The following is a 16612-nucleotide window of genomic DNA, read 5'->3' on the forward strand; positions in this document are numbered from 1 at the left end:
GTACAATTCAAAAGTGCATTGATAAAAGGGCCATGGAGCTGCATGTTCTGAACGGTATTAAAGTGCAGGGTTTTTGATTGCCTGGCATCTTGCGTCAATCGCACAGTGACAGTTCAACAACATGCCAAGATTAACAGAAGTGCAAAGAAACAACGTCATAGGCCGCTTGCAGGCAGGGGAATCCCAATCAGCTGTAGCCAGGGTTTTCAATGTAGCGCCCAGCACCACCACAAGGCTATGGGATCGGTTTCAACAGCATGGGTCAACACGTGATCTCCCAAGGTCGGGACGACCAAGAGTAACCACCCCCGCCCAAGATCGCTACATCCGACTGCGCCACCTACGTTAAAGGACGACCACAGCCACCTCAACCGCATCCCAAATACCCGGACTGGGCAGAATCTCCGACAAGACTTTACGAAACCGTTTAAGAGCAGCAGGTCTACGAGCAAGATGTTCTGTTCGACGCGTCATATTGAGTAGACAACATCGTCAACAACGACTGCATTGGTGCCGTCAACACAGGGTATGACCTCAACTGGAGAGATGTCTTGTTCAGGGACGAATCAAGATTTCTCCTCCGTCGGGGGGTCTACAGACGTCGAGGAGAACGTTACGCCGGAAAATGCGTACAGGAAGTGGACAGGTTTGGTGGGGGTAGCGTTGTGATGTAGGCAGCTATCTCTCATCATGGCATGACAGGTTTGGTCCATATCAAGGTCAATCTTACGGCTCAAGGATGCATCAACGAAATCTCCTACCACACGTCCTCCCAATTGCAGCCAATGGCAACGGTGTATTCCAGCAAGACAACGCTCGACCACATACAACACGGATCACAAGAGCCTGTCCACACAACAACGTTGATGTCATGCCCTGGCCCTCCAGATTTGAACCCGATAGAGCACCTGTAGGATGAATTGGATAGACGGCTGCGCCGACGTCAACCACAACCCAAGACGTTGCAGCAGTTGGCTTTTGCGTTGCAGGCCGAGTGGGCTACCATTTCCCAGGATGTGATTCGCATGGGCAGGAGATGTCAGGCCGCTATCGATTCCAACGGGGGACATACGCGTTATTGATGGCAGCTGACCGATAACTGAGCTGACTACAATCACCAAGTGTTCTCTCCACAACATTTTGGCTCAATATCTTGTGCGGTTCCTTGTAAAAATGTCCCTTCCTACCTCACACAAATCTGGCTTTGCGTTTCATTATTTGAAGAGTATATGTTTGTATACTCAGCCGGGAGAATTTTTTTTTTTATTTTAATTATTTTTAAGTATGCTTCTGAGTAGTTTAATTTGATATGAATAACATTTGTACATCAGGTTCAGCTGATAATCTGTAACAGTAGCGTCAGCTGTATCACAATACATCTTATAAAGTATTTTTAGCTGGAGGCAAGTAGGATACCAATACATCGTACAAAAAGCCCATCATCATATTTCGATTTTATTGAAGGAGTTTGAGATCCAAAAATATTCCCTCGCTCTCATTGTCTCCATAACAGAGCACGTGAAAGACGTGATAATGTCATAGTTCCCTGTCGACTGGCTGTTTTGTATTGTGTAGACATTGTATATTGGAGACGCTAGATGGTGCACATATATACCGCTATAGTTTCAACTGATGGCAAGTTTAAGTTCACAGGAAATTGAAACCACAATGAGATATTTATTTCAAAGCAAGATGGATTTTACGACCTTCTGTTAACGTATGTTTACGCTGAGTTATTATTTCTCTTATGTTTCTTCAATTCGAGATGTCATTTGATTTAATTTGTATCTGTAAACGCCTGCACAAATACATGCCATGTTTACATAAGTTGCTGCAAGCATTTGTTAGTATACTGGCCAAAAAAAGAAACGCATAGCTGAAATCTGTTTTTCAAACTTGACTGTTTTTAAAGATGAAGGCTTGAACTCAATAAAAATGTCATTGCTAACTGTGAATATTGACCTTACACTAATTTCTTGCACCCGAACACAACATTTGGTGACTTGTCGCCAAAATACAGCATCTTGAAACCAAACTGGGAGAAATTGCATGGAGAAAAAGCTGTAAGCATGCTGCACGTGCAAATACGGCTACTTAACCTTTATACCGATGGGTATAACAAATTGACAGTCCTCCTGCGAATCACTCTCCGAGGTTCTGTATACGTGACTCTCATGATGCCAAGACTGAATGCAGACTGTAGAAACAGAGCCATTGGATGTCTGGAAGCTGGAGAAAGTCAGACATCAGTAGCCGGGCACTTTAACGTGAGGCAGAATACCATTTCTCGTTTGTGGCAGCGCTACAGACTCTACAACTCTACAAGAGATCGACCGAGAAGCGGAAGACCCAGGGTCACAACTGCGGCGCAGGACCGCTTCATCCGGGTGTTGCATCTTCGCAACCGGACAATCAGTGCAGCATACACAGCTAACAATGTTCCTGGTCTTCGTGGAGTCTCAGCGCAAACCATCAGAAATCGTCTAAGACAGCATGGGATACGGCCAATGAGACCATATACAGCGCCCGTTCTGCTGCAACATCATCGTCGTGCACGTCTGCAATGGAGCAGAAATGTTCGACCATGGACCCTAGTGCACTGGAGAAGGATATGGTTCAGTGATGAGTCGCGGTTCATGCTGTATCGCCATGATGGTAGGATGCGTGTCTACAGCCGGAGAAATGAACGCTACACTCGACACTGTATTCATGAAGTCGACCGATACGGCGGTGGAAGAAGTGTCATGATGTGGGCAGGCATATCCGTGAATGGTAGGACAGATCTGGTGCACGTGCAGGGAAATTTAACTGCTGTACGCTACCGCGATGAAATCCTTCAACGTCACCTTATTCCCGCCATTGACGTCAGAAGAGAGATTTTCCAGCAAGACAACGCAAGACCGCATACTTCACGTGTTACCATGGATTATCTTGCCCACAACAATGTTACTGTGCTGCCATGGCCCTCCAAATCGCCTGATCTAAACCCCATTGAACATTTGTGGGATCTGCTAGACAGACGTGTACGACGCCGACAGCCTCAACCACAGACGCTTCAACAGCTGAGCCATGCATTGCAGGATGAGTGGAGAAGGATCCCACAACGCCAGATTTGACGACTCATTACAGTCCATGCCCAGGCGGTGCAGAGCTGTGATCGATGCTCGTGGTGGTAACACCCGGGGCTGACTTTGGCACAGTGCCATCACAGACACAGACGTCCCTTAGAACATTAAAAGACTGTTTGTAGTGTAAGAAACATGTGCCTCATCCTGTGTAAACTTTGGTTGTTGTATCTTCATTATTTATTGTGTAATCCTATTTCATTAAACATGTAATGAAACACTGATTCTTCTGTAATGCGTTTCTTTTTTTGGGCAATGTATTAGACCAAAAACATAACAAATAATTAATAGCAAGAAAGAAGATGATGGCTGAGAAATTGTGTTATGCACATTTTAAGTACGAGTAGTGAGGGAGTGAGTGAGTGAGTATGGTTTTACGCCGCTTTTAGAAATAGTCCAGCAGTATCACGGCGGGGGGACACCGGAAATAGGCTTCACACATTGTACCCATGTCGGGAATCGAACCCGTGTTTTCGGCGTGACGATGGAACGCTTTAACCACTAGGCTACCCGACTGCCCCTAAGTACGAGTAGAAGCTGTAGTAGTGGAAGTTATAGTCACACAGAGACACGTCCACATCACACAGAGGCGCGCGCACAGAGGCAACTGTACACAGACACCGACACGCACACAGAGAGACACGTGCACACACAAACGCTCACACGGAGACACGTGCATACAGAGACACAGACACACACAGGAAGAAACACCTACACACAGAGACACGTACACAGGAAGACACGTACACACACAGACACGTACACACATACAGAGATACACACACACACACACACACACTGTACCACATCTCAAGAGCTCACACATGGTTTATCGAACTATGCCACATCATAAAACCTCACATATGTTCCATCGAAATATACCACATCTTAAGATCATCTTAATTGAAACACGTTAACACGCCGTCTTGATTGAAACACGTTACCACGCCGTCTTGGATGAAACATGTGAACACGCCGACTTGACTGAGACACGTTAACACGCCGTCTTGACTGAAACACGCAAACACGCCGTCTTGACTGAGGCACGTTAACACGCCGACTTGACTGAGACACGTTAACACGCCGTCTTGACTGAAACACGCAAACACGCCGTCTTGACTGAGGCACGTTAACACGCCGACTTGACTGAGACACGTTAACACGCCGTCTTGATTGAAACACGTTACCACGCCGTCTTGGATGAAACATGTGAACACGCCGACTTGCCTGAAACACGTTAACACGCCGACTTGACTGAAACACGTTAACACGCCGACTTGACTGAAACACGTTACCACGCCGACTTGACTGAAACACGTTAACACGCCGACTTGACTGAAACACGTTAACACGCCGACTTGACTGAAACACGTTAACATGTCGTCTTGACTGAAACACGTTAACACGCCGACTTGACTGAAACACGTTAACACGCCGACTTGACTGAAACACGTTACCACGCCGTCTTGACTGAAACACGTTAACATGCCGTCTTGACTGAGGCACGTTAACACGCAGTTTCAGTCAAGTCGGCGTGTAAACGTGTTTCAGTCAAGACGATGTGTTAACGTGTTTCAGTCAAGTCAGCGTGTTAACGTGTTTCATTCAAGACGGCGTGTTAACGTATTTCAGTAAAGACGGCGTGTTAACGTGTTTCAGTCAAGACGGCGTGGTAACGTGTTTCAGTCAAGTCGGCATGTTAACGTGTTTCAGTCAAGTCGGCATGTTAACGTGTTTCAGTCAAGTTGGCGTGTTAACGTATATCAGTCAAGACGGCGTGTTAACGTGTTTCAGTCAAGAAGGCGTGTTAACGTGTTTCAAACTCGACGGCGTGTAAAGGTGTTTCAAACTCGACATGGTGCTTGTGTTTCAGACTTGTCTGTTGTATAATACACACCGTTGTAAACTGCACGCATCCTCGATTTTTCAGCGTATCATATGACCATTGTATTATGATGTGTCGTATTTTCACGGGAATGCGCTTGATAAACGAGGATGTGTAGAGATGATTATGCAGAAAGGTTCCTCGACAACAACTACGGTTTTGTTAGTTCAAGCCGAATTACCGTTTTGGCTGTTCACGTATTTGATCCCGATCCAGCATTGCCCCGTTATATAGCTAAGAACAGTTGAAAGAGCATAAACACCCCCAGACACTCACTGGTAGTTCATGTTGAGCATCACAAAGCCAGCGACCCCTAACGAACAGTTAGACTTCTTGAAGAAAATAGTAACTCAAGATTCATCGACATCACGCTGAGCTGATAAGTAGTATTTTATCAAACATCACTATATTATGATCCCATACGTCACGAGGGAAATTTAGCCAGATCCGAAATGAATCCGTCCCTATTAAGAGAAGATTGTCTCGGACAACGATTGCTGACGAAAGGCTTTGGGAACACAGACGACTTGAGACAGCGATTGGTGGCAATTCGGAGACGGAAATATCTTTGAAAGTAAGACACTAACTTTCACTGAAAAATATCGAGTTGTTAAAACATGTTTGCGAAGCATTTCCTGGAGACTTGATGCGAAAGTTAAATTTTTTTTCGTTATCGCTTGATCGATGTCCTTTACCACATTTCTTAAGATATCGTTTTCTAATTTGTTTGCAAAGCAAACATTCTCTTTCACGTCGAGTAAAAAGTCTTATTAACGGCTATTGATTATTTCATAGGTCGGAATGATTCCATGTGGTAGGGTTGCGATCATTCGAGTTAATGTTCTTAACAATACATGCAGGCAGCGTTAATCATCGCCCCAAGAGTCGTGCCATGCACTTAGATAGCTGTTCTATAAAGTTTGCGCGGATGCATCACAATAGTTCTTTCCTGTATTGGTTAATTATTGATAACTGTTTTGTTGGAAAGTGATGGCATTATTGACGGACTATTGTTTTAGAATCTGACTGATAAGAATCAAGCCGCTTTGAGCAACCGACGCAGACGATCAGAAATACAGCTCAACCGTTCTAACATATCGCCAGCGAGGACCGCGGGAAACGGTCATTCCGCAAGGTGTCGCCTGTTTAACATTGTCGTCTGCTTTGAGACAGTTCGTCAAGTCGTACAGACAGGTTGATGGTGTGTTTAGCTTTGAGACAGTTTTGTCTGGCAGAATAAGAAGACAGTTAGGATTTCTTGTGAAATAATCACAATTTACGTCTACCATATTTGGAATTGGCAGAAAACGGTGAACGTGTCTCAGATACTGTGTACGTCAGTACTTCTCTCTGGGCTGCTGACAATGGTGATTGATACGAAGCTTTCATCGACAGTTTATCTTCTGCCGGACACAGCGGAGTCACACGCCTGAATTCTGTCATCATTCAGCCGGGGGACTTACTTTCTCACATCGTGCCGTCCAGTGTACCGACTGACCAACGTTGACCAACACACACAGGTGGGTCCCATGTTACATGATCCGATGCGTTTTACTTACGATAGCATTAGACCCTCGTATAATACCTGTTGAAATCTCACCGCAGTAGGTACCTACATATTTATCGTTGTTTCCTTTAGTATTGATTTATCCAGGTTTCCATAAATCGTCTGTTGTCTTATTCCTGTATATTGTACATCTCGTATTTTGCTATGGATCAGCGACTGAGGCTGTAGCTATTCCTAGCCACTGCATTAAAACACCAACGATTGTGAATATTATGGATATTTTCTGCCTTATATTCAAGTTGTATATGTTCTGGAGAAGGTGAGGTTATCTATTCTCCACCTAATATGATTTTCGGTTAGTTATACCTTTACGGGGCGGCGGGGTAGTCTGGTGGTTTAAGCGTTCGCTAGTCACGCCGAAGACCCGGATTCGATTCCCCACATGTGTACAGAGTGTGAAGACCGTTTCTGGTGTGATATTGTTGGAATATTGCTAAAAGCGACGTAAAACCATACTCCTTCACTTATACCCTTCCAGTAATTTTCACCAAAGCGATAAACGTATACGACTCGCTTCACTTCAGGCTTTCTCCTCACGTCAGACTAACACGCCGTGGTATAACTGAAATATTGTTCAAAGTGGTTTTAAGACCACTCATTCACTGTAATGTTGTCGCTTTCATAGATCCAATGAATAAATGACAAGTTATACATTCTTGGGAAATGAGCGAATCAATTATATATGAGAGCGACGTCTTGTTACGTTTATATCGTGTTTGGAAAAAAGCTATCGGATATGTTAAACTGCAGGGCAAAATAAAGTATACACTTGAAAATTCACGTCAGATACTTATTGAAAGGATGCATGTTATATCGCCAGTGATACAGGTATCAGATTCGTCACCATCGAATAACCATTTCTTGTTTCTATCCGTTTTAGTCACCATCAAACATGGATGTATTCTTTCTTTTCCCCGGCAATTCCTTTGTTCGTATTTGTTTTAAAAGATCGCAACACATCCTTAACAAGTTAGTTATCTATTTGGCTTAAATGATGTTCGACATGTAAGAATATGAATGAATGAATTAATTAAATAATTAATAAATAGAAAAAAAAAACATTTTCATGGAAACGAAACTTTACCCTTTTCAACGAAGACAACTATCCTTGATAAAACGATTTCTAGCATTAAAGTAAGAAACGCTTACGATATCAATTCCCCAGCTTTAAATGCCAAATGGAAATTGATATTAATTGACATCCTTCTGTTTAGAAGAAAATATCAACATGTCCCTTTAAGTGAAGTGACAATTTTTAACGTATCTCCCTGCCACCCCCCTCCCCCACTCATCCTTCTAGAACAAACCTTAAACCGCCCATGCTCTCTAAAGATGCGAGAGGGGTACATTATGTCGCAACATCAACAGGTATATCAAGGACTACGTGATACTGGAGATGAAAATGCTCGGCATACATTGACATTTCCGCGATTTTGATATATCCTCCGGCGTCTCAGACGGACTTAATAAACAGTACAATATGATAGCCCTGCAGATAATGAGATATTTATCTTAATAACTACTCACAACTAAGAACATGAAAAAGACGTTTACTTGATTATTTTCGATAAATTCCCTTAGATTTTCGATTTTCGAACGAAAGCGATATCCACAATTAATTATGTTTTCATATACCACTGCACGAAACTAATTGAAAATGGATTCTGTATTAAGGTGCCTTGAAGATATTAATGATTAAAAGAGTTTATATTGGAAGTCAAACCAGTCATAAGTATATATGATATCCACAATGACATACATTAGGTCAAGGGTTTTTTATTTATAAGTTTTGTTGTTCGGAAAAGTAGGTCTATTGATATTGGTTATATTCTGATATATTTTGATGCTTACACGATATACGACATTTCCAATGGGCGAGCGGCTGTTCAATTGACGTGAAAGTGACGTTCATAAGCGTAAAAAAGACAAATTGTGACGTTCAAACGTTTTCACGAGACTCGAATCGGACGGACTACTTCCACATTCTGGGGAAACCCCTGGGCATTCTTTAGCACGAACAGATACATAAACGTTGTTACTTGGACACGTTGATCTTCAACTTTGACAGCATTCCCGTGTTAGAAAATCCTCGCAACGACCCATCCTAATGAACAAAATGAAGAAATGCGCACCCAATCTATCGCCTCGGTCCGTGTCTAGACTGACATCAACATTCTACAACAATCTATGAATATACGACAAACATTCGACACATCTACAAATCACCTCTGAATGATCGGTCAGTTGATCAATGATGATTACCAGCTAATCGCTCTAGGGTCATTGATAACGTCGGAAATCTCCCCCGTCACGTTGATCGTGTTGACGCCCTGTTCTTGTGGCAAGTGTATTGAGACCCACTGTCAAAGTCACTGACTTAGAGGTTGTTCTTAACACACATTTCTCATTCTAATGATGATATTATATATTATTCTATTTGTTGTCACCAAACTACAAAATATTTCACCGTAGAACAATTTTAGCATGCATGGGCTCTTCTCTCTCAGCGATACAGCTGGTTGTTGTGTGGTTGTCAGTGTAAAGATGAAGTCAAGTGAACTAAATGAAATTATGTCTACATCCTTCGAGGTACAAAATAGGGATCTAAAAAATAGAAGAATTGATTTTCATATTGTGTGAGTTCATTAAAGTATGGACCTTCGTTGATTGATGGTCAAACATTGTATGAACGTCGTCGCAAGTTCCGACGTTCATACAGTTTGATCCCGAATCTTAGACGGTTCATGCTCCACTGAACTCACACAAAGTGAAAGTCAATTCTTCTATTTTTTGGATCCTTATTTTGTACCTCGAAGGATGTAGGCATAATTTTATTTGGTTCGCTTGACTTCATCATTACACTGACAACCATAGTGTGATTTCAATTTATAGGCTTCAAACGTCGATACCTATATAGCAATAGTATCGCAATTATCAGAAAATTGCATGAGTAAACTCCCTCGATAGTCAAACCAAGTAATAAAGTGGATGGCGGTGATGGTGATGATGATAGACTTGATGAGGTGAGGTGAAGGGGGTTTACATCGCGTTCAAGATTATATCACTTATATAGCGACGTGCATACAGGTGTGTGTGGCTGCTTGTATTAGTCCGGATTAATTCCGGTTTTATAGTGTTAACTTACTGAGATGCCATGCCGCTGTTTAACGTGAATACCACATCGCACTGACTCCGAGGTGGCCAGTCCTTGATTTATTCCCATAATGCCAGGCAGGGTAACAACAAGTACAATTTTTAACGTCTTTTAATATGACGCGACCGTTGATCGAGCCACCGACCTTCCGCTCCCCGGGGAGGCCATCTAGCCTCTACACCACGGAGACGGCAAACGTCATGATCTTGAAGCTGCTGCTGCTGCTGATGATGATGATGGTTTGGCATTGGTTCCTTTTAGGAGCCTGGCGATATACTTAGCCTTCATATAATAACTGTAGCATAGTCCAGCAACTGAGCAACCTTGTTTACTGGGTGTTGAATTATTAATCCCGACCCAATAACCTTGTCGACTCGTTGCCCCGCTGGAACTGAAGGAATGAGATATTTCACACTCACTCCATGTCTGTTACATAGGGAACCACCTAGTGCGGACATTCATGGAGCCCTGGATCTCACAAGACGGGGTCTCCCGGTACACACACTGTGGCGACCTTGACCCTGTCTGTCTCCTATGCCCCTTTTCTAATGTACATCACGGTATATTGAATATATGCATGACTAAAACCCACCTGCCCACTGGAAATGTCCTCATTTTTCGAGTTCACATCAATAACCTGGACCCATTCGCTACACAAGTTTCTTATTGTGCTCATGCAAATAAAATGACGCAAAAATAGCCGTCCAATCAAATTACCCTCAAGGGCGAAAAAAAATCTGTGCTCAGTTAGAGCTGAGAAAGATTTGACGTCACTTCCTAAACGAAGCTTTGGTGTCGAATGGGTCCAGGGTATATATATCATAATAGAATGGAGAAATAGTATCCTCGAGGATTGTCCAACTAACATCGAGCCACCTAGACACTCATGCATTTAGGTATGCATGCCTAACTCTATGTGTTTGCATCAGATAAGTCTTATTTGACATTTTAATACTTGGTTGGACACAATTTTCTTCGAACTGTCGGGAATCATGCATGCATTTTCAAGTCAGTTATTGATAATTTAATGAACGCAAAAAAATTGCCAATCTAAAGGTTTCAAGAGGCACTGCCAATTGCACGGGCTATTTCAGCTCGCTCCACTGATCTGTAGGAGCCGAATGTTATTGTGCCGCGCTCCATACTCTGCAGAAATCACGCAATCATCTCGAATCTAATTTTGCCAAATTATTTTATCTCAATAAATGCACACTGAAAATCAGAGAAAAGCTAAATGTCGTGATCATAAAAATCCCAATTACGCCTCATTATCGTTGTAGGGGAGAGACGGAATCCGCAGCAATCGGCACTCAATCAATGAACATTACATTTAGCCGACTACAATGCGATTTAAAAATGGAAAGTAGATTATTAAGCATTGTCGGATTTCTTCATCATCTGTAAGACCGCCATAAAAATCCATCTGCTGATCATTAACTCTCAGCGAGTGCACAGCCGTATCTCTGAGGTACAGTTTGTGAAGCGGTTCATGTTTTCCCGAAGTCTGTGGAAATTTCTTTTGAGAAGAAAAGTTTGCAAAAATACGCCCTCACCGACCTTGGCATTGGTGAAGTTTAAAAGTACAAATACGGATATGAATTATTTGAAAGGTTTTTTTTTTTTGTTAAACTGCATTTCGATCTGTCTGAATGGAACAGGTTAAGGTCAACTTACCCATCTCTGGTGAAATAGGAGGACTTATGATTATACCACACCTGAGCTGTCTAAATAAATAGGGTTAATGTAAACCTTCCCTCCTCTGGTGAAAAAGATGAATCTATGATAATGCCACATCTTAGCTGTCGGAACAGAAAGAGTTAAGGTCAACCAATCCTTCTCTGGTGAAATAGATGAATCTGTGATAATGTCACATCTAAGCTGTCGGAACAGAAAGGGTTAAGGTCATCCAATCCACCTCCGGTGAAATAGATGAATCTATGATAATGTCACATCTAAGCTGTCGGGACAGAAAGGGTTAAGGTCAACAAATCCTTCTCTGGTGAAATAGATGAATCTATGATAATGTCATATCTAAGCTGTCGGAACAGAAAGGGTTAAGGTCAACCAATCCTCTTCCGGTGAAATAGATGAGGCTATGATAATGCCACATCTAAGCTGACGTAACAGAAAGGGTTAAGTTCAACCAATCCTCCTCTGGTGAAATAGATGAATCTATGATAATGCCATATCTTAGCTGTCGGAATAGAAAGGGTTAAGGTCAGCCCACACATGTCTGGTGTGGCGCGTGTAAGGTTAACCAATCACTGATCTAAGAGTCAACCACGTGGAAGGTGTTTGTCAACTTTTGAAGGGGATTTTAACTCTCTCGTGCATCTCGGAATGTAAGGTTTCATCTAACCATAGGTGCATTCCGATTTGTCAAGGGGCGCATGGCAATATATCGACACGTTGAAATATCAATAGTTGACATCGATGCCATGCTTGACAATCGATAGTTTGGATAAACATATACCTATAGTCAACACTACCAAGTTAATACTGTACGATTCACTTTTTGTCAAAACAAAGCGGCGTTAAACCCAACTCACTCACTTACTCACTTTCTTCAGAACACTATAAGTTTACATATATTCTGCTTTAGACAAATTTTCTTCAAATTTGAAACCTCAAGCTATCGCATTCTGCTTAAATGAAATTTATAGGTATCAAATCGAAGTTCGAAACCTCCAATTTGAAAACGCTCTGGGTTTATCTCCTTATTACACCCAATAGAGACAGAACACTTGCTATTCTGGAAAATACCCGGGAAATAATAATTTAGCATCAGGTTTTGCAATGAAAGCAGACAATTCTGGATCCCCTGGATAAAAGTCTGCTCCATCTATCTGAGAAAGAAATTGCTTGTCTTTAAGCTGAAGATATCCTGTTTCTAGCAACAATCGCCCCTCAACACCAGCTGCCCCTCCTCACACACCCGTCCCACACAAACCCCACCAGAATATGGTCGTGAGAGAGCCAAGGAGGGTCCTGCTGGTAGTTGAACTGAAGAGAACACACTACTGTTGGAGGTTCTCTTGAAGTCAATGTAATTCCTCAACATTAACAGCCAAAATCATTCCAACACTGAACCGGTGTCATTATGTCCACAAGATGTCCACAGGGGAACAAATTCACACACACACATTATTATTAAATTAAATTATTACAACAATCCACAGTCTTGATTTCAGTATTATTATTCTCATTAATCAAACATGTCGGCAACCTGTTTCCATGAGGATCGTATCCCAGTGAGAGTAACACCTACTAAAGAATCGTTTCATCTTACGCCAGCAGGCACACATGGCCTACCACCATTCATAAACCAAAGCAAGCAATCAGCCACTCTGGATCAGAAATCGTTTTCGGCAATGATGAAATATTTACATGACTAAGCTCGTCAGCATTACCTGCTAAAACTAAAGAACCTGGGATTACAGACCGGGAAATATCATCAGTATTGATTAGTCAGGCCATGCATGTAATCCTAGCGATTCACGTGTTAGGGATTAGTATAACTATTCATCATACCGCCAGCGAATGTAGGCCACAGACTCACACCGACAAGCAGGCAATTAGCCCCCTCACCACCTTACTCCAGCATTTTGAAGGAACTGATAGTGTCTTTGTGTTGGTCAAGTCGCTACCAGGCTGGAGGCACTAATTGGGAGGCCTTCGGAGTTGGATTACTTTGAGGATCTTAAGGGAAATTTGAAAGAGAGCGTATGCCTATTTGCAGAGAATTAAGGTTTCTTTTAATTGTCTTGTTGGTTCATCTGTCAGGTGGACGTTCTCACAGTTTTCTGAGGTCTCGTGGTGATGACACGGAAAAGAATTCTGCTCTTCCGAGTGCTACTTTTAAACGACTAATTTGCCTTTGTGCAAACACTTGCTTTGAACTGTGCTTGAAGGTGTGCCACAAAAATGGCCACTCTCTGTGCACTGCGAAGAAGTAAAGTCTCTCATGACTTATTAGTCTATGTTGCCTTGAACGAAAGGTGAAAACAGCATTAATTAAGACAGTGAAATGTGTTCAGGGCTTGGTAGATTGAGTTTTGATGGTCTTGACTTTCGCTAAAGAGGACGAGGCTTGGGTCAATTGACAGTTGCAGCACGTTTGAAACAGGTCATTAAAACTAGACTTTGCCAACTCTATTTATATTATCTCGATCAATATGACATTCAATGACAAACCCAGTTACACAGAAACACTCAGTGTTACATATGATACGACTTCTGATATCTGGACCGTTTCTACAAATTAAGAAGCATGTGTAGAACCCCAGGATTGCTGTGAAAGGTGAGCTGAGTTGAAATGAGATTTAACATCGCGTCCAAGATTATTGCACATATATAGCGACGTGTGTGTGTGTGTGTGTGTGTGTGTGTGTGTGTGTGTGTGTGTGTGTGTGTGTGTGTGTGTGGATTGCACTAGTCCGGGCTAATGCCGATTTTAGAGTGCCAGCCCACTGAGATAACATGCGGCAGTTTAAAATGAATACCCCCCACTCAGACACAGTATATTGATTCCGAGACGAGCAGTCCTAGTTTTAGCCATTTAATGCCGTACGCCAGGCAGGGTAACAACAAGTACCATCTTTTATCGTATTTAGCTATGAAATGGCCGGGCATCGTACCCTCGACCTTCCTCTCTCCGGGCGGAAGCTCTACCACTGGACCACGGAGGCGGTTTGGTGTGAAAGAGAATGTATATGTGTCATATATAGGTTGAATATATGCTGTAGCCTGACATCTTCCGTGGATGCAGTGTTACTCGCCAAATACCGTCTCCTTAATATTGAAACATAGTTTGAATATGCCGTGAGGTTGTTGTATTTATGTCCAAACAAATAAAACATTATGGAAACTTGAAAACCTCTTCACATACACAGAAAAAGGGCATTAGACTGGGAGCCTTCTCTCCTGTACTGCAGTTAAACAGGTGACTAAACGTGGGTATTTGTATGGGCGAGTATTTTGGTGTGCGTTCGTACACCGATGGCGGTATTGGTGACGGAGTGCCTTTGTGGGCGAACGGGAGCAGGTTTCTGTCCTCAGTTTGCAAGGCTAATATTTGGATAGCACTTCGTGATATGAGGTGAAGTGAAATAAGGTTTAACTTTGCGTTTTAGACTATTTTACATATATAGCGACGAGCGTGCCCATTTGTATGTGGCTGCTTGTACTAGTCCGGACTAATGCCTCTATTCATAGTGCTAGCCCACTGCGATACCATGCCGCAGTTTAACACGGATAGCCCACTCAGACACAGTATACTGACTTCGAGCCAACCAGTCGTTGTTTTTGCCCATTAGTGCCGAGCACCAGGCACAGTAACAACAAGTACCATATTGGTATGACGCGTTCGGGAATCCAACCCCAGCGACCTTCCGCTCTTCGAACAGACGCTCAATCCACTAGACCACGGAGGCGGTCTTCGCGCTCGAATTCCAGCTCCGACAGCAGTAATAGTGTAGTGAAGGTTTAGTGAGATTACACGTTTACTTGTGTCAGTGTACCGCAATTTCCAACCGCGTAAGTACATACAGCATGATCTCTGATTTTGAATCTTCGCTCTAATAAAGAAAGAAAATACACATTCTGATTTAGAGGTGAAAAAACAATTTAAATACTTTTCACTATTTACGTCATGCGTCACGTGATGGTCACGTGAATGGAGATAGTTCCAATATGGTTTCTTCCCATTGCCAACCGAGATGGCTGATGTGACTGATACAAGCCGAGATATTCGGATGGGTTCGACACTACCCGGAAGACAACTCTCAGCTGTAGTCTGTTTAAAAAAACTGGTGTTATCTTACCTTAATGAACGGGTTCGATTCTGTCAAACAGTGGTTTTCCTTTGCCATACTAGACTAACCCAAGCAGAGTTACGTTTTCTATGAAACAATAGTCACTATGGATTCGAAATACCAGTTCGCCCCAATTATGTTTCCGGTTTTGTCAGCACAATACCAGAGTTCGTGTGTTGCACCAAAGATGTAACTGCCTGAGACCTTTCCTCCTACATAAAGCTGTCACGCTGTGATATAATTGAAACACTGTTCAAAGCGGCGGTAAACCACCCAACTTACTCACCCCCACCAACACACTCACCCAATGTGATATAAGAGGCAATCTCATTAAAATCAGATCTTAGTTCGCTAAACAAAGATCTGAGGACATCCCATTACGGGTCACGTCAGAACGACCTTTCATCCGACCAATCAAAGCGTCGCTAACCAGATCGTGAAAATGACAGTCGGAATGTGTTTTCTAATCATGCAACCTCGAAAACGGTGGCACGGGGTATTCCGAACGACAGTTACGGCCCGTACGACTGATTCCGTCAAAATTATCGTCTGCCTCTCACTTCCGTGGGATAAATATTTGAACGGAGGAGGCGTTGCACGGTACGTGGGAAGCACTGCCATACAATCTCAACCATATAGTAGACATTCCGTAATATTCGTTTGTTCAGTTTTCAAAATCTCAATCAAGAACTGTGTAAACATATTTCTCAAGCGTAGTCTGAAATGCAAGTCGCCAGGTTGAAACGAGTGCCGAGAAGCTCGAGAAAGCTGCTTTCTAATTGGCTGATGTCGACTTCTTGTTAGTCATTTCAGTAGTCGGTCAAAGTTCGCGAAAGGTCATTCTGACGTGACCCGTAATAAGATGTCACCAGATCTTTGTTTAGCGACAGAGAGAACCTAGATCTTATTTTAATGAGATTGTATAAAAGGGTATGCAACAACGTTATTTGTTGTAGATACCCGTGTCTTATATTCCGGACCAAATTTCCATTTTCGGAAGATTGAAAATAATGCGAGCAAGATTCTTATTTCGACAATTTCTCCCATTATTCATTTCAGAAATATGAC

The 16612-nt window shown here is 42.6% G+C and overlaps 1 protein-coding gene across 1 annotated transcript in view; it reads left to right on the forward strand.

Moving 5' to 3' along the window:
* Positions 1–6092: 6092 nt before the first annotated feature.
* Positions 6093–16612, forward strand: part of LOC139468397 (uncharacterized) — a 45438-nt gene continuing 34918 nt past the window's right edge. Inside the window, exon 1 of the mRNA XM_071250342.1 lies at positions 6093–6530. The gene's annotated coding sequence lies outside the window, so the exon portion shown is untranslated. The remainder of the gene's footprint in view (positions 6531–16612) is intronic.

The sequence above is a fragment of the Haliotis cracherodii genome, unplaced genomic scaffold (assembly GCF_022045235.1).
Source record: "Haliotis cracherodii isolate W230 unplaced genomic scaffold, xgHalCrac1.p SCAF_2, whole genome shotgun sequence".
Taxonomy (NCBI): domain Eukaryota; kingdom Metazoa; phylum Mollusca; class Gastropoda; order Lepetellida; family Haliotidae; genus Haliotis; species Haliotis cracherodii.